Source organism: Heterocephalus glaber, unplaced genomic scaffold (genome assembly GCF_053883595.1).
Source record: "Heterocephalus glaber isolate CG9 unplaced genomic scaffold, H.glaber_assembly_v1.0 deba00001504, whole genome shotgun sequence".
NCBI classification, from domain to species: Eukaryota; Metazoa; Chordata; class Mammalia; order Rodentia; family Bathyergidae; genus Heterocephalus; species Heterocephalus glaber.
This window is the reverse complement of record NW_028258324.1, coordinates 63347447-63372783: the sequence shown is the minus strand read 5'-3', so window position 1 is coordinate 63372783 and position 25337 is coordinate 63347447. Positions and strand designations below refer to the sequence as shown.

At 38.0% G+C, this 25337-nt stretch overlaps 1 protein-coding gene across 3 annotated transcripts in view; it reads right to left on the bottom strand.

Annotated features, from left to right (window-relative positions):
* The window catches only part of Fgf12 (fibroblast growth factor 12), a 533909-nt gene that overhangs the window by 197112 nt on the left and 311460 nt on the right, over window positions 1–25337 (bottom strand). The window lies entirely within an intron of this gene.

The following is a 25337-nucleotide window of genomic DNA, read 5'->3' as shown; positions in this document are numbered from 1 at the left end:
CATCAGCTAATATAATATTTAAAGCTTTCTCATTGCTGTGCTGGCTACTAGTAACAATCTAGCTTCCAGGGCATCACCATCTTTTTGTCTCTAGGGTTGGGTGAAAATTTAGAGTAATTTTCGCTAGTGCATTTAGAGCCCTAACTATGTCATAAACTAGGAAGAAGAAGAAAAATCATGTTTTGGTGCATAAAAGTTGAGGCAAAGATTATGATTGCTGAAGTAGCAGTACAGTGTGCTCAGTAGGACAATCCCTGAATGCCTACTCCTCCACTTCATCCTTTGTTCACTTAATTTACTAAGAATATCTCTCTCTCTCTCTCTCTCTCTCTCTCTCTCTCTCTCTCTCTCTCTCTCTCAAAATGCTAGGCATTGCACATTAAATTGAATGCATTCATTGATTCTGAGACCTAAAAGGAATTCTAGTTCAGGACTGGGTGTGTTTAACTCTGTAGAAATCTTCCAACCCCCATAACATACGGGTTTTTGCACATATGACTTGATGGCAAATACTTGAAACAATCAGGGCAGGGCAAGTGTCATCATGTCTTCTTCAAAGCAGCTCTAAGAAGCAAAAGATGCCAAGAAAATTGTGTATGAGGAGGGAGATCATGTAAAAAGAAATGAACTGCAAATTAAACATTCTAACGAATAACTATTATCTTTTTGAGTTAAATAAATTCAATTTAATTTATGGGTCTCAATTTCCTTCTCAATGAAATCTGAAAGTTAGACTAAGTGATCTTAGGTCCCCTTTATGAGTCTATTCACTTTGAGTGCATTAGAATACTCTGTCCAGAGTGCTGCATTTATACTAAGGGATTTGGCTTCAATGCTTCACCTCCATAGGCCACGCCCACCCCACCATGTCCTATCAGAGAAACACTTCACTAGCTAAGCTCGCTGCAAGCAACTCTCTGTGTAACTCTGCCCTGAGGATACCTGCCTAACAGTCAACTTCTCATGTGACACACTCACTTCTAGATTTGGAGTCAGAAGAAACAGAATTGAACCCTAATTGCCTTTGGTCCTGAGCATGTCATTTAATATGTGAATCTCTGTTTTTGTATCTGTGTGAGAAAATATAATTCCAACCCAAACTCCAATTACTGCAAACTTTAAGTAAATAACAAAATGATAGTGTGAACTAAAACAGGGATGGCGAACCTTTTAGAGTTTTTCAATGATAATGAGCAGCCTGCTGTGGCACACGTGCCACAGGTTTGCCACTACTGAACTAGAAGATACCATAAAAAGATAAATCCTAATTAAGGTCTAAAGTATAGGCTACGACACTCAAGGAAACAATGTATCTGAGGGAAAGACATCACTGTGAAAGACTCTATGTATACGATTTCTGTTATACAGTATTGACTGAACTGGCAAAATCACTGAAGTAAACAGCGAGCTGAGAGTAGAGGGTAGAAAAAAAATAGGAAGAAGGAAAGGGGCAACCATTTCTTCATTCATGTTTTAGTTCTGGCACGTGTTAGGTCACTTTAAGAAGTCGCGATTTTGTTGGTAATGAGATACAGGGCAGATTAGTCATTAAAGCCTGCTAATGAGTGTTTGTTTTCTTCATGTACCTCTTAGGTGCCTGTAATTAAACACTGCTTTTGCCATGGTGAAACTATCCACCTATTGGGACCCTGGGAGTTCAGGTTGGTGACTTCTGAGCAGGATAATTAGCACCAGACTTCTATGCCAACCCCCAGCACTGAGAGTAGTGCCAGAGCAAGTGCGGAGTCTGACTCCATGGGATCACCTGTGAAAGTGAACATCCTACTGCGGAAGTTTCACAGAAGACCCATTGAATAAGTGCCCAGAACCTTGGATGGGTCATCAGAAAGCTGTATAGCTCACCTCACTGGTCAGTACCATATTCCCATTTATAAAGCCCTAGCTCAAGTCAAGACAAACGCCTCCATGAAAGCTGGCTAACATAGGTGAAGCTGTCTTTATAGTGGGCAAAATCATGTTGTGCTATATTTTAAAGAAAGATATAGATTGCACTTGGTGGCACATGCCTGTAATCCTAGCTACTTGAGAGGCTGAGGCAGGAGGATCACAAGTTTGAGGTCAATCAGGGCAACTTCCTAAGAACCTATCTCAAAATGAAAAATAAAAAGGACTAGGGAAGTAGCTCAGTGGTAGAGTGCTTGCTAATCATGTATGAGACCCTGGGTTCAATCCCAGCACAGGGAAGAGAGAAGGGAAGGGAAAGTAGGAGAGGGGAGGGAGGGCAGAGCAGAGCATGATGGACCCAAGAGGCAGAGACTAATTCTGTGTGACAGTTAGGCAAACAGAATAAACTATGAGGCATCGTTAAATATCTCATCTGTCACTTGAAGAATGAGTAGGTTTCTCATAGGCAATAAAAACCAGAGGGAGCCACTGCTGACAGAAAGACATGATAGATTCTGGCAAGAATCCAATCTGGTACTGAGAGAGAATATAGGCCCCAGGTTCTCAAATGCTGACTTGTAAGTACCTGTCCTCGGCACATGCTCACAGGTCAACGGTGAAGTTAACAAAATAGAGCCAATGGAATACATTTTGTATTCTACATCTTTTCAATGTCTACAAACTCTCTTTAATTCTAAATCTATGTTCTCCCATTACTTTTTTTTTTTAACTTTTTAAAGAAATCCACGGCTATATTATGAGACAATAGGAAAGAAGGGATTGGCTTGTTACCTTTTGTGCTCTTAAGAAATGAGGCAAATACTGCTAGCATTTTTCTCAAATCCATTTCCTGTTTTTCCTGGGCACCCAGCTAGACCATATGTCCTAGCCTCCCTTGCAGTTAGGTTTGGCAGATGAAGGAGTGTCATATGGAATGTAAGTGGAAGTGATGTGTGCCATTTTCAGGCCAAGGCTTTCAAAAGCAAACATTCTCCTCCACATTTTCCTTTCCTTAGTGCTGACTGGATTAAGATGGCAAAGCCCTAGGGAATGTCAGAGCAGCAGAACAGAAAAATGCTGGGTAGGTCCCTGAATGAGACAGGGTGAGGAGAAGACAATCAGAAATACCTACCAGGACCAGTGAGGTGAATAAGAAATTAACTTCCTTTTCCTGTGCATAGTGGCTTCCTCCCAAAAACCACAGTATGGAAATGGAGGAAGAGAGTGATGTTACAGTGGGAAAATCTGATGCGTAAAACACTTCCTCAGTCAAGGGATCGAGGTGAACACACATAGTGATCAGTTATGCTGATAGTATTACACTTGATGGGATAGGATGGTGTGGGAATGGCACTTTACCTCTGTAATCTTCTCAAAAAAGCCACAACCTCTATCCAATTCAGAGGAAAACATCGGACAAAACCTAACTGAAAGATATACAAAGCACTTGTCTAGTCCTCCTGAAAACTGTCACATTCATCAAAGAAGAGGAAGCTGACAAAATGTCACAGGTAAGAGGAAGCTAAAGAGACATGACAGGTAAATGTAATGTGGTATCCTGGATAGAATCTCAGGGCTGAAGAAGAACACTTAGGTGCAAACTAGGAAATTCTGGATGAAATATCAACTTCAGTTAACTGTAAGGTATCAATATTATCTCTTCATTGTGACAAATGTGCCATACTAATGTAAGATGTTAATATGAGAAACTGATATAAGATTTATGAAAACTCTGTGAATTAAAAAGCATCATAAAATAAAATGTCCTTCGAAGTAGCAAGTTAGCACAAAAAAAGAAGAGATTGCAGCCTCAAAAATATCAAGTGAGAAAGAAGGTAAAGGGTAGATATAGGACTTCATGCTCACCATTGCTTCCCTTCAGGATGACATGGTAATTTCAGAGTTCAATTTGAATTCAAGCCCATTGGAAAAGCAGACATCGGTGGGAGTTAAAAAGACCCGCTAGCAGGGCACAGAGCAGTCATCTGGGTACAAGACTCAGAAGAGAGAGCCTCGGGGGCCTGACCACACATCTCAGAATGTATGCTAGATTACTGAACATAAGATAAATTTAGAAATGGGAAAAAATCTTGGAATCTAGAAATTTTCTTCATCAATTCCAAAGATAAAATCCCACCAATCACCAAACAAAATGAGACTCAGAGCAAAAGTGTCACGTCCAAGGTCATCCAGCGGACGCATGAGTCAGGACAAGCACTCACTGTCTATACACTGAATAGACAACACCCTTTACCTTCCAATGAGCAGCCAAGACACAATCTGTATGTTGTGCAAGCTGAGGAATAGGAACCAAAATTGCAGAGAAGAGGGGAGGAAAAAGAAGGAGCTCCTGGCTGCACATCAGTTCCTGAATACGGGATGATAAAGAAATGGAGTTTTAGGGATTATGCAAGAAACATATATGTATAGGGTTTTTGATACTAAAATTGGATTGTATTTATCTAGAGCCAGCTTGTTCAATGTTTACGCCCAAACTTAGAGACTAAGTTCCTTCATGGAAATCCTAATGTAAAATAAAAAAATACTATATTAAAAAATATTATATTATTGCCTAAACTAGGCAATTAACAGTTCCTATTTTCATAAGAACATGCACATTTTGAATTCATGCAAGCCTTTGTATCCGGCACTCTGCTGATGATTTTACTAAGCCTTTGTTTACTACTCACAGCAGGTGAATGTGTGAGGTACTCTTTTCTTCTTTACAGGTAAGATGACTGATATTCTGAAAAGCTGCACCACTAACCCAAGGTTCCAGAGCTACACATGGAGAAGCAGGTCTAGCTGAAGACTATGGTCCTCACCACAGGCTAGTGCTATTCAGTCACTTTAAGAAGGACACTGGCAAACTGGAACATGTCCAGAGAAAAGAGAGTCAACTAAAGACAGTACAATGGGCCGTCATATGAAGAATGGCTGAATGAACAGTTCAGACACAGCCTGGAGAAAGGAAGACTCAAGGGGATTCGAGAGCTGTCTTCACCTTCCAAACAGTCGATGTGAACAAGAAGCAAATTTGCCGCTTGGCTCCATAGGGACAGAACCAAGGCCAATGGGTGAAAGTTACAGGGAAGCAGATGCAAAAGAACTCTCTGTACAATGTCTTCAAAGAGAGAACAGGTTTCAGTAACCAGGGAGGAGCAGGTCAGAGCAGCTGCAAAAGACATGGACGTCTCCAAAGGCTGAGATATTTTGAGTGACAATGCAAGGTCCTTTCTGAGGTCCTGAGTCCTGATGTCCCAGAAAGCTTTGGGATAAATCAAATGGTATGCTAAATACAATTTCACTTTTCTATTCCCTTAGTTTGTGGGTTGAACAGGAGGCTGAAATGGCTGTTTACCAGGCAGCCCAAAAATGCAAAGTTCTTTGTAAATGTTAACCATGATTGTTGAGTATTTTGGCAATTTTTTCGAGAGTTTCTGTGGGCTTCGCAACAGGCCCTCTGCATTAAGCTTTAATATTCTCCATGTAAAGGAACTGAGATTGAAGAGCCTATTAAAAGTGACTCTTGTCAAGTATTTCTGGGGCCTTTTGCTAATGCAGATTTCAAAATTAGACTACTGGATCTGGTAATTATCATAAGAAAATATATTTCTCATCAAGTATAGCCTAAAAGTGTAGAAACGAATGCATTTACAAACCATAAACCAAAATCCCAGATAAACTAGAAATAGGATACAGTAGGACACGTGAAAAAGAAAAGAACTTATCTTGCCTTTTGGATGCACTGCATAAATTACAGCCCTACTGAGCTACAGGAATTCATTAAAAATGCATGCCCTTTTTAGTAAAAGAGAAGACAGCCTGAAGCTGAGGACCTTCATTCCCTCAGTAGTCTACAGTGAACAGACCTAAGGAGCACCTTGCACAACTGAAAGAAGAAGGCTGAAGATGTGTCATCATGGTCTAGCAGGGTCTGCTCTGTGCTTAGAGCCACATCCTAAGGAAACCCAGGAGTCTCAGGTTTCCTCATCAATCAATAAAGATGATGCAGGTCATCAGCTGTTATCTATCAGAGGCCAAGATATTCCCAGCAAAGTGCTAATAATTCCAACAGGGCTTGGAATCTAGAAGCACACGTGTATTTTCTCAATCAACCGATAATAATGGCACATTTTCTTCCAAAGCCAAATATTTATTGAGCACTAGACTCTATGGTAGTTACTTTTCTAGACACAAAATCTTCTGATTGTGTGTGAGTAAACCTGCTCCCCATTCAAGGAAAAGAAAAGAAAACCCTAAACCTGCTTTCCATAGAACTGATTTCGAGTATAAAATATTCCCTCGGCCAATCTAAAACTACCTCTCGACGTCACTGAACGTGTAGGCAGGAAAGACGGCCATATTCGGTTTCGGGTTTCCACTGTATCTAATAGGAATTAAAGCTTACAGTCTAGCAGGAAAGACCAATAAAAAGATAACCACAACACACAGAGAAAGAGTGTGCTACTGGGGACAGTGCTTAGAACCACATGTGTGAGGAGACAGCGGAAGCCATCGGGCATGTCTAAAATGAGAGCATGGAGGCACATGAGCAGCAAGGGCAAAGTCCTCTTAAAACTTGGAAAGAGTGGCAGAGATCAGATTAGAGGCTCTCTGGAGATCCTTTCTTTCACTAAGCTAGGAGTCCACAAACTACAGCCCTGTGGCTGCCAACTTTGATAATAAAGTTCTACTTAAACACAGACATGCTCATTCATTTCTGCATCGCAAAGCCTAAAACGTTTGCTAGCAGGTCTTTTATAAAATGCGCCAGTGCCTTTGCTTTACAACTCTTGCTTCTCCAGTTTCTTCTGCCTGAAAATGCACAACATCTGCCTCCTTCCCTCGGCCTCGGACTCCTCCTCAGTCTTCCACACTCGGCTTTCTTCCACAGGGTTTTCCCTGACACCCTGCAGTAAAATTAATCACTCTGTCTGCAGACTCCCTTGTGCCCAGTTAGGAGAAGACTCACTACACTCCGTTACAGCTGCCTGCTTCCACAGCTGTCCCTGCAGCAGAACTATGGGCTTCTCAAGGGCAGGGTACCTGAATCATCCATCACTCTGTCCCAGCATCTGACACAGTGCCAGGCACAGGGTAGGCAGGGAGCATTCATAAAGGAGAAAAGGAAATAATTTATATTTTGCATTTCACTTGTGACTTTCAGAGGAGCTTCCCATTTGTAAGAAAGAGCTCTTTACAGCCTTTTCATGCAATGCCTCTGGCCTTCAGTGCATTTCTCCCCATTCTCCCCTCTGTGCTGAACACAGTCTGACAAGCACAGCAGAGCCCTCCATAAACTGCAGGGCCACCAAAGCACTGAGTCGCCTCATATTTCAACTAAAATCAAGTGACCTTGACATTGGCAGCTCTTCTCCTTCATCCTGCCACAAAGCTGAATGAAAAGCGAAGATGTGCTTCTCAGAGTGTCCTCTTTGCCAAAGCAGCAAGGCAGGGGAACTGAGCTGAAATGTAAAATGCCAATAGACATGGATTTTTGTAGCGAGCCAATTTTATTCCTCATAACATGAGCCCCCTTCCTCCTAGATTCTTCCCTGGAATATGCTCATGAAAATTTAAAATAACTCCAACATCATTTATTGACTTCCGACATGCAGTAGGTGCTGGGTACAAAGATGAGTAAGATGCAATTCCTGCCTTGAAAGCACCCACGGCCTCGTCAGAGAGACACACACACAACTGATCATTACAGCAGTGAACATGAAAAGTGCTGTCATAGAGGAACAAACAAATTGCCATGGAATCAGGGTGGGGATGCTAATTTTACCCAGGATGGCAGTTTCACAGGCAAGAAGCAGTTAAGAAAGGCTTTAAAGATGAAGTGCCATTTTAAACTCGCCCTAGAGCAGGCAGGAGGATTTGGGTTTGAGCAGCAGCGTCAGCAGGAGCAATGGCACAGAGGGACGCACGTTCAGGGAATGGGCGGGCAGTCAGGTGTGTCAGGGTGTTGGCACATAAAGGACATACATGTGAGGTGGCTGGAAGGGACAAAGGAAAATGAATGGGGTCTGGAATACTTCCGGGTCCTTATGCAAAGCTAACATCATAAGCATAGAAAAAATAATAAGTTTTACCTTTTAAACCAAATATCTATAAACTTTTTAAAATTATGCATCCTTGACTGTAAATAATTTTAAATCTATAGCCTCTATCTGTATATTTACTATGTGTTATATGTATGCACTACTCTGTAAATTATGAGAATATTACGAATCAGTGTAGAAAGATGCCAAGGGCTTGTCTTGATCTCCACACTTCAGAGACTACTGCATTGAGCCACAGAGTGACGCCAAAGGATTTAAAGGCAGGGGATGAAATGATGAAGATGTTTTAGAAAAAGTAACCGGGAACAGTAGAGAAGCCTGAATGAGAAAAGGTAATGTTGTGGTCATGGGAGCCACACAGGGAAGTGGGTAGGCAGTGAGGAAGAGAGTGGAGGCCAGGAGGTGCACCTTGCTGGGCCTGAGCTCTTAATATTTCAGGCACTTAAAGGATGGCAGAGGATATAGTTTCCTTTCAGTTGCAGGAAGATGCAAAACTCTCCCTCTCCAAGTCCAAGCTCACCACCAGGCTCCTAAGGGAGCTGTGTTTAAGTGTAGAATATCTTTGAAGGTGAAGAGTGAAGGAAACACTCCCAGGCATTCCCAGGCCTTCTAAGGATCCCTACTCAAGAAGTCACAACACTCCGGTCTTTTTCATACCATCATCCATGTTAGACCTGAAATGAACATGACTTTCAAGGGGCTCCAGATTGATTTTGAGATTCTGGAAGATGCAGAGCATGAGATAATTCAAACATAAGAGAATCCTAGAATCACAAAATTGTTTGAGCTGGAATAGCCATTCGGAAAGATCTAATTCAAAGTTCACTTTCCTGATGAAAAAGCCAAACACCGGGGAAAACAGAAACAGCTATGGTGGCATACCTCTTAATTCCCTGGAGTCAAGCTTTTGCTATGCACCATGATCTTTCAGTTTTGTGCCCCTTAAAATGGAATCTATTTTTTATACCTCCCAAGGTACCTTGGCTTCATCCCAAACTAGCCTCATGTTATCCAGAAGGCTATTTCATTTTTTCACATATAGCAATACTTTGCTTCTTATGAAGTTGCTTAAATGACTAGGACCTACTTCTAAAGTCTATTCTAAGGAATTATGGATGCATATCATTGTGTGCAAGGCGACTAAGAAGCAGGTATGCTTCTATGGTAAATATAATTTTTAGACAGAATTAATATGAATAGAAAGGGCCATGGTTAATAGAAGTAGCAATTTTCCCTGGGCTTCACTCAAATGTAGCAAATGCCAAGCCCTACCACATCCCAGGCACTTTAGGTGGATTATCTCCCTCCGTTCTTATGGTAATAATTATAAGTTAAACACTACCACTGGGCTCTTTGAAAAACAAAGATAAGGACAGTAGAGTTTACAGAAGTCAAGAAACTAGTGTTAAATCACAGAGTTAATAAATGTCTGAGCCGGGGTTGAAGCCAGATCCCTTTGCTTTGTACACTTTCCCATTGCTAACCACCAACTCTCTTTTGAAGAAGTCTAACACCACGATAATGCATCTCGCTTCTTCCTCGCCTGCAATCAGTCTACCAAAAAGTGTAAAAATTTATGAAGCAATGGGCCAAGAATAAATGGCAAGCACTAGAATTGGAAGCGAGTGTTTTGGCCTTCTGACACAAAAGGGAGGGAGCAATGGGGGAAGTGCAGACACTTCTAAGCACACAGAAAGTCTTCCATAATAAGAGCATCTTCATCAGCATAGAAAATTCTTCTGTTACTCTGAAGCCCCTTTTCACACACACATTTTGACACCAAAAATAAATGAACAGGACATATTATTTGGGACAAGAGAGGCATAACAGTTCCCTGACATCAGTGCTGCCGAATAAATGTTGAACCTGTCCTGAAACTGTGCTGTATCTCAGCGGAGATCTATTCTTCCAGGTGACAAGACTGGCGAAATCCCTCATGTGCCACAAATCCAAATTACCTGCAGGCTAAATGCTATTGTTAGAAAATGTGATTTTTAACTATCACCTTTTTTTATACCACCCACCAAGAAAAATTTACAGAGCAAACCGAGTGAGATCAAATGATAATACTTTCTCCTCTTCATACAGAAAATAGTTTACCCTGTTTAGTGTTCCATGAGTACACTACCCACTGGCATCTCCTGGCAAATATGGGGAAGGTGGCTATGTGCTGTGGGATACAAGGATCATGAGCATTCAGACAAATGAAAGTCAGATCCCAGTTGTTTGCTCCCCTCCAGTGCCACCACGTTAGTCCAAGCCATAAGAGCTCCTGGCTAATCCTGCCAATAGCCTCCTCCCTAACCACCTCTTACTACCCTTCCCTTCCAAACCACACTGCAATTGATGTAATATTTCACAATATAAACTGGCGTATGCCACTCTCCTGCTGAAGTCCTTTAATAGCTTTCCATTTCATTTACCATAAAACATCAAACCCTTGGCATGGCCTGGAGAGCTTTCCACCATCTGTTTCCTGCCTGCCATCTCTTCATCATCACAGTTTAATCTCTCCCTGGCTCACTAAGCCCTAGGCACATGTTCCTTCTCCCAGATCCAACCAAAGGATCTTTCCATGTACATTGCTCTTCGCCTGGATTGATGTTTTCTATAATAAATTCAAGTCACAGCCTAAACATCACTTCCTAGAAGTCTTACCTAAGTCATATTCATATTCTCTGTCAGCACACTGTGATTTCACTCCGTAGCATATATTCAACTTTATAATTAGGTATCTATTTCCATTTATTGTTTAATGTCCGTTTCCTCCTCTAGACTGTAGCATCCAGGAAAATGAGGCCATGTTACTTTGATTCATCAGAATACACCTATAGCATAGTGCTTATCAACACAAATACATATTTGTTTAATGAACTAGTTTCTTTTCTCTGATCTTCAGGTTTCACCTATAAAATAATGGCATTGAGAACAGTTCAGTGGCTACACAGCTCTTGAGTCCCAGAAACCCGGGAGACTGAAAGATAGAAATAGAAATACACACAAGTTATTATTATTAAATAAGAATGGAAAATCAAGAAAGTATTCCTTAATTGATTACATCTTTCAGCACTGTGCATGGATAGATTTTTAGATTTTCAGTTCAAGTATAATCTACGCACTATACTAGCGCAATTAATTTATTTCTTGATATTGCATCACATACAAAGAACTGGAAATATTTATCACATGGGGATAAGACACTTGGAGGTAAATACAGATTATGTGCTAAAACCCAATCATACTTTAGAAGGCTCTCAGGGACAAGTGAAATACAAGTACAAGGCACTGTTACTGTAATTAATAATAAGAGGCCATGCCACAAAGAAATGAGCCAATTTTAGCCAAAATAGTCAAGATAATACTCTCAAGGGATCTGTTCTGATTAAAGGTACCCATCTGCCAAAAGCCTACTTCTCTCATGGACTAAGCATAACTCAGCATCCAGTGCACTAACAATGATCTTTCCGCAGCTAACTAATCTTCCAGACCTTGAGGAGGAGGCTAGCCAGTCTTTACTCGTCGTAACCTATCTCCCGTTTATAAGTGACACACAGGATTTTGTCTATAAATAATTTTAAAGGGCATATGTTTAGGAGAGCAATTAAAATTGAAGTATATGTTGAATTTTATCTATTTTTTACAGGATCAAAAATGAAGACAATGTTTTTATTTGATGCTTCAAAACCTTGTACTTTGTTCAATAAAAAAAGGGTTCAATTTTGGAATCTGATTCTTTTTTCCAAATGACAAGAAGTTCCTTTTAAATATCCACACATAATCCATTCTGAATGTGGATCATCTTTATTGTCATAAAGGGAAAATCAAGTTAGATAGGATGTTCATGGATTTTTTTCTTTTAATTATGATGTTGAGGCTCTAAAACTGTCTTGATATGTTTGCTACATAAGAGTTTTGGTCAGTGATTTTGATTTTTGTTGTGGTAAAAATTATATTGATTACAATTTGCAGATTTATTATAATTTTACCTATATATTAACTATTTTGTTTCTTTAAATTCTCTTCTTAGCATGAAATATACAGAAAGTATGGTGAAAACAATAATCCTCAATAATGTCTCTCGTGGGTGTGGGACTATGAAATGATTTCTAGGGATAATATTTGCTCACTCAAACTTTGCAACAGCTCCAGGAGGTTACTATGCTTACCTTACTGTCACTTTAACAATGACAAGGCTGAGACACAAAGAAGTGGAGCAACTGCCAAAAGTCTCACATTTCCTAAGTAGAAGGGCTAGGAGGATTTGAGCCCAGGCAGTCTGGCTACCCAGTGCACAGCATGGATTGCTATACTCACTGGCTCTAATAGATCCATGCATTCACCACCCAAATTAACAAATACTAGCATTTTTCATAAATGCTTTAAGCCATTTGGCAGAATTAAAATATTATACTTATGTCCTTAATTTCCTAAATAGAATCAATTATATTTCTGATTTGGGGATGTAACCTTCCTGTTCATACTATTGTTCCTTTACTTCCTCTATGTATTTCCACAAAGAAATTACAGAGTATAATTTTCTATATTGACCATTTTTACATAAAAAGTATCCTGTTGCACCCATTATTCAGTGATTTGTCTCATTCAATCTAATAGTATATAATTGGATTTTGAATTTTGCTCTACTCTTAAAGTCTCTTAATAAATGATTTTAAACATTTTACACTTACTGTAATTTCTTATTTAGTTGTTTCTATTTTTTTCATTTTAGCTTGTATTTTCTATTTATTGTGCACTTCTTTACCTTATCCTTATGTTCTTTCAGTTGTATAAAATTAGTTTCCCTTATTTTCTTCTAATGCTTTCCTTATCTTTATTTTGAAATCTTTATTTTGAAAGTATTAGTTCAGTGATTACTCAGACTTATTTAACATAAATTTGTAAGTTAGTCAAGTACATGAGACATCATTAGGTTCCTACAAAGTGATGCAAACACCAAAAAAATTACAAAATCTACTCACTCCTCTTACTATCTAGTATTTTGCTTCTAGATTTTTTTCAACCAATGAATGATTTATCATAAAATTTTATCAGTTATCACAATTGTTTTACTAACATGTTTACCACCTTTATCATTCAGTATTGCATCTTTCAACTCTCTCTGTCCTCCTCCTAGATGCCACTTTTACCTTGTGAACTAATAGGGAAGGTCTGTCAATGGTGAAAATGTCTTAGTTTGTTATTACAATTCTCTCTCTCTCTCTCTCTCTCTCTCTCTCTCTCTCTCTCTCTCTCTCAATGGTGGATATGCACCATCAGAATGATGCTTATTTCCTCTTGGTATTCTGAAAATATTATCTCATAGTCTTCTAGTAACTATTATTGCTGATGACAAGTCTGCAACGAATTGCATCTCCTTTCATGTGTCATTAATCTGTCTTTTCTCTCCATCTGCTTTTAAGATTTTTTTTGTCTTTATCATAATTTGTCATCTCCTCTCACCTCCAACTCTATAAAAGCAAAAGCACGTCTTATCTGGCTTCAGTAATTCATGCCTACCTTTCCCATAGGACTATGTAATAAATACATCTATGTATAATTATTTAAAAATACAAAATGGAAACATATTTCTGAGGACAACCTAGAAAAATATCAAATTTGCCCCATTAGGGAGCAAGATATACATATATGGTAGATCTCTGCATTTTTCATTCAATTTTGCTGTGAACCTAAAATTACTCTAAAATATAAAGTCTATTTAAAAAGTTCTCTGATATCTGCAATAATAAAAAGAAGTAATATTAAGAATGTGAGAACGCTAAAAAAAAAAACCCTTACAGACATTTCTCACACAAAGAAGTAGAAATGGCAAATAAACATATTAAAAAATGTTCAGCATCACTGGTCATTCAAGAGATGCAAATGAAAACAACGCTGAGATTCCACCTCACTCCAGAAAGAATGACTGCTATCATGAAATCAAGCAATAACAAATGCTGGCGGGGCTGTGGGGAAAAACGAACCCTGCTCCACTGCCGGTGGGAGTGTAGACTGATGCAACCACTGTGGAAATCAGTATGGAGATACCTCAAAGAACTAGGACTGGAAGTCCCATTTGACCTAGCTATTCCCCTGCTGGGTATCTTCCCCAAAGAATTAAAAGAATCATACCACAGTGATATAATGTGCACCCATGTTCATAGCAGCACAGTTTGTAATAGCTAAAACTTGGAAACAGCCCAAATGCCCATCAACTGGAGACTGGATCAAGAAAATGTGTTTTTTTAATAAAATGGAGCACTACCCAGCCATCAAAAATGAGAAATTAGAGACATTTATTGCTAAAAGGATGCACATTGAGGCGATACTCTTCAGTGAAATAAATAGGACACACGTGTAAATACCGAATAGTTTCTCTAGTGTGAGAAACTGAAAGTGTAAATAAGGACTAAAAGGTATAATAGATAAGGTGAACTAGGAAGAAAAGGGGCAAAGGGGGAGGGGAAGTGGGAGGGGTAGGGGAAAGGAAAGAAGGGAATGAAATTAATATGAGAAAATGAAAAAAAGGAAACAGTCTTTGTAAATAGGGAGGGATGGATTGGTTGAAGGGAGGGCAAGGGAAGGGAGAAAAAATAAGAACAAAGGGATGCAAGGTCCCGAGTTCAATCCCCAGTACCAAATAAAATAAAATAAAATAAAATAAAATAAGAACAAAGGGAGTATGTAAAGGTGCGTATCTCCAATGATGAATGTCATTATATTGTACACCTAAAATATACCAATAAAAAGATATACAAAAAAAACCCTTCAAGGATTTTCAGAAATCTTCAACAAAGCAATGAAAATTATAAAGCATATACTTCCCAGTATGCCATACGAATTTCTCACACATGCACTCACACAAATAAATGAGGATATTTTCTAAAGTTCCACATACCTAGGATCCTATCTTATTTATCCTGTTCAACAATATTGAGAGTTTTGGTACTTTGGGGTCAATATGCGCTCAGAGGACGACCACCCCTGATAGAGGAGGACCGTTTCCTCGGTCAAGGGTATATGAGAAGCTGCGATCCCCTGCTAGAACCTCCAAACAAGCTCTCAAGGTCAATATGCTCTCAGAAGTTAGGAGAAGGAATACTGAACTAACAGTCAGGAGGCTTAATTTCTAGACCCAGCTGTGGTAGTTTACCTCACGACTTAGTTACTCCTGTAAGGTTAAAAGAGTTACATCATCAAGAGCTCCCTTAGATCTTTTACTCCACGGTTTCAAAACAACACTGGTATTCATGACAAGGCTTTGACTTTTGATTTTATTCTGTTTTAGTGCTTGGGTACCATAAAATACTCAGAATGGAACAGATTCAATGGTACAACACAGAGGCTCTTTTATAGCTTTGTGCTTGGGTGGGGAGGGATAACCAGAAATTAATAACAAGATTTAAATGAAAGGCTGTCCCAGCGATCTCTAAGAATACTAAATCAGTTCTAACTTTAGGCAGTAATCATTAATATCCTCTAGTAATTAAGTGGTTGATGTGTATTCTCAGTTCCAGGTGCCCAAGCTTCCCTTCCTTGTCTCATTATTAAGAATTACAATTGACTGTGCTGCAGATAAAGCTTCAGGCAAAGCATATTTCATCTGTTTGCTTAATGGACTGGTGTCTTCTTGGAATTCATAGCTCTACAGCTTAATATTGATGATGAGATAATTTATGGTTGATTTCAACATCTTCCTTCACATCAGGAAAACTCGCAGGCTATTGCAAAGCTTGAAACCTCATCACCTCTCATTTGTTTAAGTGAAAACATACCAAACCACATTCTAGACTCTAGCAAGGAAAATGTGCATGATGGCTATTAGAGTAGAAATTCACAAGAGAAAATAAATAACACAAATTTGAAAGAAAAGAAGTAAGAATCATGTTGTGCCAAAAATAGTGTCCATATCCCTAAATTCTACATGTGATAGTGAGATCATAAAAACAGCTCCAAGAAATCATTCCCTAGTTATCCAATAAGGAGAAGAATAGAACGTCTTAGACTTTTTAGCAACATGGCTGATGGCAGTTGTTTAGTTTCACCAAAATGGTTTTCATGTTCCTCCGGGTATATTAGGAAGGGAAAGGATCCCGTATTGTACACTGAGGTCAGCACCTACCAAGAGCAACATGGTGGAAGTCACACAGGTAATTTGAACTTTTCTGGTAATCACCTTTAGCAAAGGAGAATGTGTAGGTGAAATCATTGTAGCATATTTTATTCAACATAATATACCCCACAAATGCAGTCAAGACAAAAATTACTGGGATATTTTATATTCATTTTCTTCCAGTTGTCAAAATCCATTGTGTATTTTATAATAGGCACACATCTCAATTCGAACTACTTTCAAGTGCTCAAAATCCAGATGTAAATTAGGCATGGTGGTGCCTGCCTGTAACTCCAGCACTCTGGAAGACTGGCAGGATCGCAAGTTTCATCTCAGCCTGGGCAAATTGGCAATTTAGCAAGATCTTGTCTCAAAAAAATAAAAAGGACTAGGGAGGTAGCTCAGGCTAAAGGTCCAATATTCAGTCCCTCGTACCATACTTCAAAAAAAAAAAAAATAAGCCACATCTAGCTAGTGGCTATCACAGTAGAAAACACAGATTTAGATGGTTAAATATCTTGGCAGTCATATTTCTCCAGATAGCACCTAACTTCTTGGTTTGCAAAGTAATAATTATTTCAGTGACTTATAATGTTAATACTGAGAAAAAGGTACAGGTAATCAGAGACCACATCTATTCTGAAAAATACATATCAAAGAAGGTGCAAGACAATAATCACATACTAAGCCTGATGCCTGCCCGCCTTCACTGTGTTTATCTTTACATCGATCTTTCCTTCTACCAACATCCTGTCCTTGGTTCTGTGCCACTGTATACAACTGCAAATAAGACAGTTTTGGACAAGTGTCCTCATGAAATTGACAATCTGATGAAAGAGGCAGAACCTTCATAAATAATTCTACAATTAATTACTTACAAATACAAAAACTGTTCTGAAAATCTTCTGAGTGGATCTCTTCTAGTGTAAAAAGAGACCAAAAATGGTAACCCTTAGGGAAAAACATTGAAGATGTATCTGTGAAAACAAGGAAGAATTAGCTAGAGGAAACATAAGAAATAGAAAATAATAACATTCCATCCAAGAGTAGAAATAAGAGGAAAAGTTCAAGGGCAGGAAGGACTATGACTATGTTGAGTTTAAACAACCCCATGTGTGACTGGAATTTAAAGATGTAGAGATTGGAAAGTGGCCCAAGAAGGGTTCAGATTATTCAAACTCTTATAGACCATGACACATGAAGCTGTATGAAAGCAAGTGTCATCTAGAAACTCTAGGTGGGAAATGAAGACAATCGAGACACACAAATAGGGCACTCTAGGACAATACTCTTTATATAGCACTTGCTTGTCAACCAAACACTGATGCAGTGTTCCATCTACAATGAGGTTGGCCACCCTACTGGCCAAACTGTCCCCAACTGTGCCAATGGTGTAGAATTTCAAATATATAGCTATAAAAATCTGAATATCACTGCAAAAATCAACCCTTTATCTACTTTTTGTCCAAAACTAGCAGCCTTTCTTTTCTTGCCAGTTATTAATGTGGTTGTCTTTCCTGTTCCCTGTAGAGATAACAAGAAACAAGAGATGTTACTATTAGAAACAAAGTACACACGATGTCACTGAAACAAAATAGCTGGTTTACCCAAGCGCTAGCAATGTTTTCCTCCTTTGATACGACTAATCTAGAGCAAATAATCAGCCAAAACAGGTTGGTTCTAAATAAATTATAATTATATAACACTTACAATCCATAATAATAAATTGGGTTAATCCAAAATATACATGTATTAAATTTGGGTTATAAAACTAACCTGTAGAAGAAACGCCTACATTTCATATTTTATTTTGTGAAGAGTAAGGAAAAATCACAGGAAAGCTTTAAGCATCAAAATGATATACACTCACCTATATTTAAAATTTCAATGGAGAATTCTAGAACAATAATAAATAGGAACATGGGCAGATCGACGTATCAGAAAATACTTGCACTTACAGCAGTGGACCACTTTAGATGTAACAATGACTTGGATTAAGGAGTGTTGCTGGTGACAGAAAGTAGTTTAGGATGTAGAATTGTCTTAACTAACTAGATATGTGGGCAGAGGGGGAAATGTGTAGGAGGGAAACAAAAACAGAGGGTGGAAATATGTAAACATGGGAAAGCCAAAATTTCCTCAGTATAGTAGACCCTTAACCCTGTTTCTATTCTATTCCTTCACAAATGCCATACACCCACTCCTGCCACTCGCTAATATCCCATGAAAGCAAGCCTTGAGTTTACACTTCCCTGAGTAATGAAGATCCCTCTGCCATGAGCTGTATTCACCACTGAATGTGGCATGCCTTGGAGAGATATCAGAGAGCCACAGGGGTGGTACATGTGATGAATTGTGTATGCTACATGTACTTTCTTCACTGTTCATGGGCTTCCGTGACAGTAAAGCAAGGGGTGAAAATGAAATCTTAAAACAAGTACCACTCATCATTCTCACCAGTCTTTGAACCTAGATGATTCTTTGTGTTCACACCTCCTCTCATATATATCAAGCAACACTGCAAGGTAACTGATTTAAACAAGATAGATGCTAGTGGCATTACTGGAGAAGGGGAATATTTGAAGAGAAACAGATGCGGGCATAAATCTGCAAATACAATTTGAGATCTCTCCAGTCTGGGGCACCAAGAGGAAGCTGCAAATACAGGTTTGGAGCTTAGAAGAGAGGTCTTGACTGAGGATATAAAGGCAAAAGTAGCTGCTTTTCAAGGAGTGAAGCAAGGAAAGTATATAGTGATCCAGTACTGAGCCAGAAAAACCTGCTCATGGTGCAGCAGAGCTAAAGCAATTTAAGGAAACTGAGGGAAAAAATCAGAAAGAGTAACAAATAATTCAAAAGGAGGGAATGATCAGCAGTGTTTGAGAGCTGTAAAGAGGTCACATAATGAACATTGGAAAGTATCCACCACAGTTAGTAAACTGAAAGTCACCAGTAATACTGTCAAGAGCAGTTTTGTTGATCTTGAATGTCAGTGCCAGATTAGAAAGAGATTAATTGTGGGTGGGAGGTGAAGAAAAGCTAACAATAGATATGGAAGATTTATTAAAAGATCAGGTTGTTTGATGTTTCATAAAGATTAAGGCACATTGAATTGAAAACAGCAAGAATCCAGGAGAGAGGAATAAGGTAACGTATCCTCCTTATGAAGGTGGAGTGGATAAGATTTAAAACGCAAGAGACTGGTATCTGCCAAAAGAAAACAACATCTTCGTTGAAACAGAAGGAAAGAAGGCTAGAACAGATGTCAATTTGCTTATTCAGATGCAAGTGTTGAGAAGCTCCCAAATGTGGTGGCTCCTCTTTATAGCAAGTAATTCTCACTCAAGAGTTCCAATGCATATGTGAGGATTATTAAAGAGGAAAAAACCTCATTTCTCAGACTACACTGATTATCTGCTGAGAATGTCTTTCTTCCTGATTCAGCACAGATTTCACTCTGCTATGCTCTAGAAGAGGTGCCATTCACAGATGACCCTCCAAGTGGGTCCTCTGAGAACTGGGGACAGCACTATTGCAGGTAGCCCATGGATCCGTTATCTCTGTGTTCCTAAGGCCAACAAAAAGGTAAAAGGGCATGTCCTAAGTGTCATTATAATTAACTGATTTTATAAATCTGATGTTCTCCTTTTAGGTAAAAGCTTCTCTGTTTTAGAATGTCCTCATCTATATAGAGTAACAGCAGATAGATGATAGGTGGTAGGTAGGTAGGTAGGTAGACAGATAGATACATACATACATACATATGTGCATACATACATAGACAGATAAATTCAGGGAAGAAGCATGTTCAAAGACACAGTTAAGAAATGTCTTGTCACCTCTAAATGAATCTCACTGAGGCTACAGCAGTGAGTGCCCGTGATGTCTGAGCACAGTGTACGAAGGCCACCTGTAAACTATCAAGTACTTCGTTACCATAGAGCTCCTTCTGTTGGTATTTATTTTATGTTATATATCTTAAGCATATGCAGATTTTTTAAGTTGAAATAAGACTTCAACCTATATAGATACTATTTTTCATGAAATTCATTTTTAAGTTAGGTATTATTTAAAACCACCCCTAATATTTGTAAGGCCTGGGGCAAGTGAGGGCCCACATACCCTATACCTAGTACTTACATTTATAAATCAAGGTAACTGTTAAATATGTTTGGTTTTGCTTCTTGAAAATTACCCTGGGCTCCAGCCCAGCAACAGCCTCAGAAGACTCACTTGGATTCAATGGGCAACAATGCTTATGTATCCAAGAAACAGCAATACTTCCTGTGATACTGTTGACCTGGTGGGCCTAAGAGTGTACCTCTTCCAATGAAATTTGCCCTTGGGAATACAAAGAAGTGGTCCACATCTCTCTGATGGGGCTTTTGGTCAGGGATCTTTGGGGTTCCAGATGCCCACCACGTGGTACAGAATGGGAAAGTGAGGACCAAAGGCAAACATCTTCCTGTAGTGTCTTCCACTCCTTGCTCCATGGTGGTGCTGCCAGGAGGAGGACCAGAGTAGAGTCCAACAAAGGCCCTGCCTAAGAATCAAAGGAGTCATTAGTATTCTTATTCAATTATATTAACATGAAGGTGACCAGGGTTCTAGAAGGTTAAGCAACTGCCCCCTTGCCTAACTTCTAGAACATGGTAAGCTTTCCATAGGGGGCGAATAAATGAAGAATAAACAATACAACCTAGTTAGTGATGTTGTCTTGATACAAATAGACTTTTCTTTGTCTCTCCAGAGCTGATTTCCCAGTTCCATGCTAATGAAGTATATGGAGCTATGTGATGAATTTTTTCATGGGTTTTTAATACTCTTCTTGATAGCTCATTCACTGACACATTTATATTTGTGGCAGTGCCTTAGTGTGCATATGCAGACACACACTATGCTGGTTGCTGTGTATCTTGGAAATATATTTAAATATGGTTTGCAGAAATTAATGTTTAAGTCTCATTTCATTGTTTAATTTTCCCTACAGAAATTTCATCTGCCATAAGTACTGGGTAATTTATGACCTAGATGTAAAATAGCATTCAAATTTCATCAAAAATTACCTTTGTCATTTTCTCAAATTTATTCTAAATAAAAAGTTCTACCAGTCAACAGTCAAGTTCTACAGTCTTTCTACCAAAAGAATAAAAGTTACTCTGAAAGTTAAAGGAAGGCTCCAATGTAATCATTAGTGAAATGATTTACATAATTTTTATTTTTTCTATCATTTTATCTGTAGACATGGCAATGTATGGACAAAGCCAAGAAGCATCTACAGAACACAAATTGGAAATGACTAATTGAATAGAATAGGTGTAGAAATAAAGCTATTTCTACTTAATAAAGAGGAAACTTGGAGATACAACCTGGCCTAATGGAAGAACACTGACATTAGAATCAAAAGCCAGAGGGGTCAAAAAGAAAGATTACTGAACATGATATTCCCAGCGCATGATGAGTGCCTTTACATACTTTAATGTGAAAAGTGTCAAACTTTCCATACGATTGACACTAACCTGTCTGGTATTCCTCTGGGCCTACTATTATATTCCTGTGTATAAAAATATAAATCAAATATGAATATGAAAATGGGCAGTTGCTGGCAGAGTTTGCAATGTGTTGGAGAAAGAGTTTGGGGAACTATTTATGGTGTTCTCTCAGACGTGGTATCACTGCATAGCAAATACTTAAACTATAATCAGATCTGATTATTATCAGTGAAACATTACATGCCCTGGCGTGCCTGCCTATGGGGACATCTTACAGAGGAGCTGGTTAATATTTTACAATGATCTCTCAGAGGAAGAGGCTTGAATAATACTTCATACTGGGACTTGAGTGATTTCACAGATGCATGTGACAAGGGTAAGACCAGTTAGGAGCCACTCAGAAGTTCAGAATTTTAAATTTCAAATGAACAGACTGTGTACCTAACCAAGATGTCTGGTATTTTTAGGTAAGGGAAAGGAAAATGACTGATTAATAAGCTGATACATAAAGATAAATCTGCTTAAATTATTTTTGTAATTTTTTACTGCAAATATGTTCTACTAAAATTTTTTTTCATTAAGTTTTTTGGTATATTTTAGGTATACAATATGATGACATTTATCATTGGGCATTTGTACCTTTACATAATATATCTTGGTTCTTATTTTTTTTTCCCATTCTCCTGACCTCCCTTCAGCCCCTCCATTCCTTCCTATTTACAAAGACTCTGTTTCCATTTTTTCCCTAGCTCATATTTATTCCTTTTCCTTCTTTCCGTTCCTCTACCCCTCCCACTTCCCCTTACCCTTCCCCTTTGAGAATTTATTTTATATCTAATCTGGACAGTTATTTTCAATAGAGTAAAAAAACAAAAATTGTGACTTTAAAGTTTGATTATAGCTATTCTTAATTTTTCATGTAACTGAAAGTATAAAATATGAATATGTGTTTATAAAACCAAGCAAAGACAATCAAAATAAGTTAAATGGAATCTAAACGACAGAAAATTAATCAATGTATTGGAAAGCATATGAATTTTCATTGTATTTTTTAATATGTGGGGTTACAAAGAGAAGATATATTATTTTTATTTTGTTTTGTTTTAAGTCTATGGAAATATAATCATGTGCCAAATAATTTGCTAGATGTTTTATAGGTTAGAACTAGAAATCAGAAGTGTATTGTGCCATAAAAGACCTCAGTCTATTGAGGTAGACATATTATTTATATGCATATAATTTTAATACAGTGATAAAATAAAGTTGGAGACAGAGTATAGAAAGTAAAATTTAAAAATTAAAAAAGAACCCCATTTGTTTTAAAATTAAAGCTAGTATAAAATTATTTTTTAAATTAATATTTCACATTTTAAAGCAACTTGTTATATGATACAAGACTAGGGCATGTTATAAATAACTATTGAGGTTTAAAAATATGTTTTAAAAGACATTCTCTTAAAAAATAAAACATATATAAAAGAAACACTAAATAAACCAAAGTTTCCACTTATAGCTTAAGAAATATGGGAGGGCAGGGGAATAGGGAAAAAATAAGACCCAAGAGAGTATGTAAAGGTGCATATATATCTCCAATGATGAATGCCATTATATTGTACACCTAAAATGTACCAATAAAACTTTTATTAGTAAAAAAAGAAAAAGAAAGAAAGTAAGCCTTGGGAAGTTGAGCAATTTGGGACCACTGTAGGGAGGGTCTGCAGAGTACAACAAGCTCTTATATGAAGATAGAAAAAAAAAAAAAAGAAATATGAAGCAGAATAGTAATTTTGTCACTGATTTCCTGATAATGACATCTGTGACATGAAATTATTAGTCACCCAAAGAAAGCAAAACTGACCAAAAAAAAAAAAAAAAAAAAAAAAAAAAAAGGAAAATCTTATAACAAAACAGAAATTAATGAATGACAAATATAAGAAGCCTAAAATTAAGAGTCTATGTTCTGCAATTTTCCCCATAGGTCTAGACAATCTGAACAGAGAATTTCCATCAGGGAAACACTGCAACTACTTGCATATATACTTTAATTCTATCTTTTCAGCAAGACCATTCTGTTGGGGTTTTTTTTCTATCATAGATTCTAAAAAAGGAAACTAGGAAGACCTAGTCTTTAGTATTTAACTGATGTAATGAAATAAAAGAAACAAAAAACATAAACGAACAATTTCACTTTATTTCAGTTGTACTTAAAATCAGTTTCAGATCTTTACATGATACACATAAGCGTTCTCTCATGAATTACTAAAGAGAAGATTTGCTTTTCAAGATGCGTAATTTCTATGAGAAGTTATGGAGCACAGATGCCAGGTACAAGCTACAATTAGGCTAGGTGATAGCACAAAAATCAGCCCAAGGAACAAATGGGGAAATAAATATTATGTCTGTCTGATTAATCTCATCATCCATAATACCTGGGCAGCAAAAGAACTTCTTTTACTTAACTAGCACACTCTAAGTTTCTCATTTCAATTTTAAAATATTTAAGCTAAACCAAGAAAAGCCATCTGGCCACTCAGGTATATCAAGAAACAGCTCTCCTGCAGGCTGACTCATAGCCAGTGGCTTAGAAGCTTATGAAAAACATCAAATGTCCACCAGTTTTGATTCCTTCAATTAGCACACAGACAAAATGGCCGGTCAGATTCCAAGCTACATGGGAAATATCTAAAGGAGAAAGACCTTTTTGTCATGTATTTCAGAGTTTCAATAACTGCTGGGAATGTAGCTACACAGCTTCCCATTTTTATTCATTTATTTTTTCATGCACTTACCACCCACATATATTGCCTATTGACATTTTTCTCATCTTCCTGGCCTGGATCAAAGGATACATTCAGAGAGTGGGAGCTGTGGAAAGTACACTCAGTGACAAGATTAAGGGCCAAGATAGGATGAGTCTCTGGGAATCATAGTCACTTTAAGGTCATTAACATCACAGTTTTGTAAATTGTTGGGAACCACTGCAAAAGCCTCCATAGGAAAGTAACACAATATTAGGTACGTTATTTTAAAAATTGTGTAAAACATCACCAGAGAGTCAAGAAAAGCAAGGCTGAGACAGGTAGGAGACTTCACAACACTTGAGATATGACAACCTAAAGGATGGTATGGAAGATTAAAGAAAAAACAATAAAATATGGTACAAAGGTCATCAGCCAGGTGATGCTAGTGTGCTTGAATCATCTTATTAACACTTATTGTTCCACGAAAGTGCTTAGTTGGTGCTGGATAAATAAACAAAGGGAAAAAAATCACAGAGATAAAATCCATAAGATGGATGACTAGATTTGAGGCTAAAGACCAGAAAACTCAAAGATAAGTGGGATTCCAACATGGCAGACAAAAAGTTTGATGTCAAAAATCTACCAATATTTGCTCAGTGTTTCCTCAATATCATTAATAGTGCCATTCACTGATCAGAAACAAGATACAAAGCAGATTGCCATGGGGGGGGGGTGGAGATAATAATAATAATTTCAAAATGATGAGCTTCTGATAGAATAACTGCACAGAGTTATCTAGCATGTAGTTAGATTTGGAAAAGGAGTTCAGATGTTAACCTTTTGGTCATAAATATAGAGGAGACAGATGAAATCAATAAATATGAGCTTATTCCAGGAGAAAGAGTAGACAGGGAGGAGAAGAAGCAAAACCAAGAATCCCTCTATTAAGTATATTATTCAGCAAACATTAATTTGCACAAAGATGACCTGTCAACAAGTTCAAAGTCTAGAAGAACAAAAA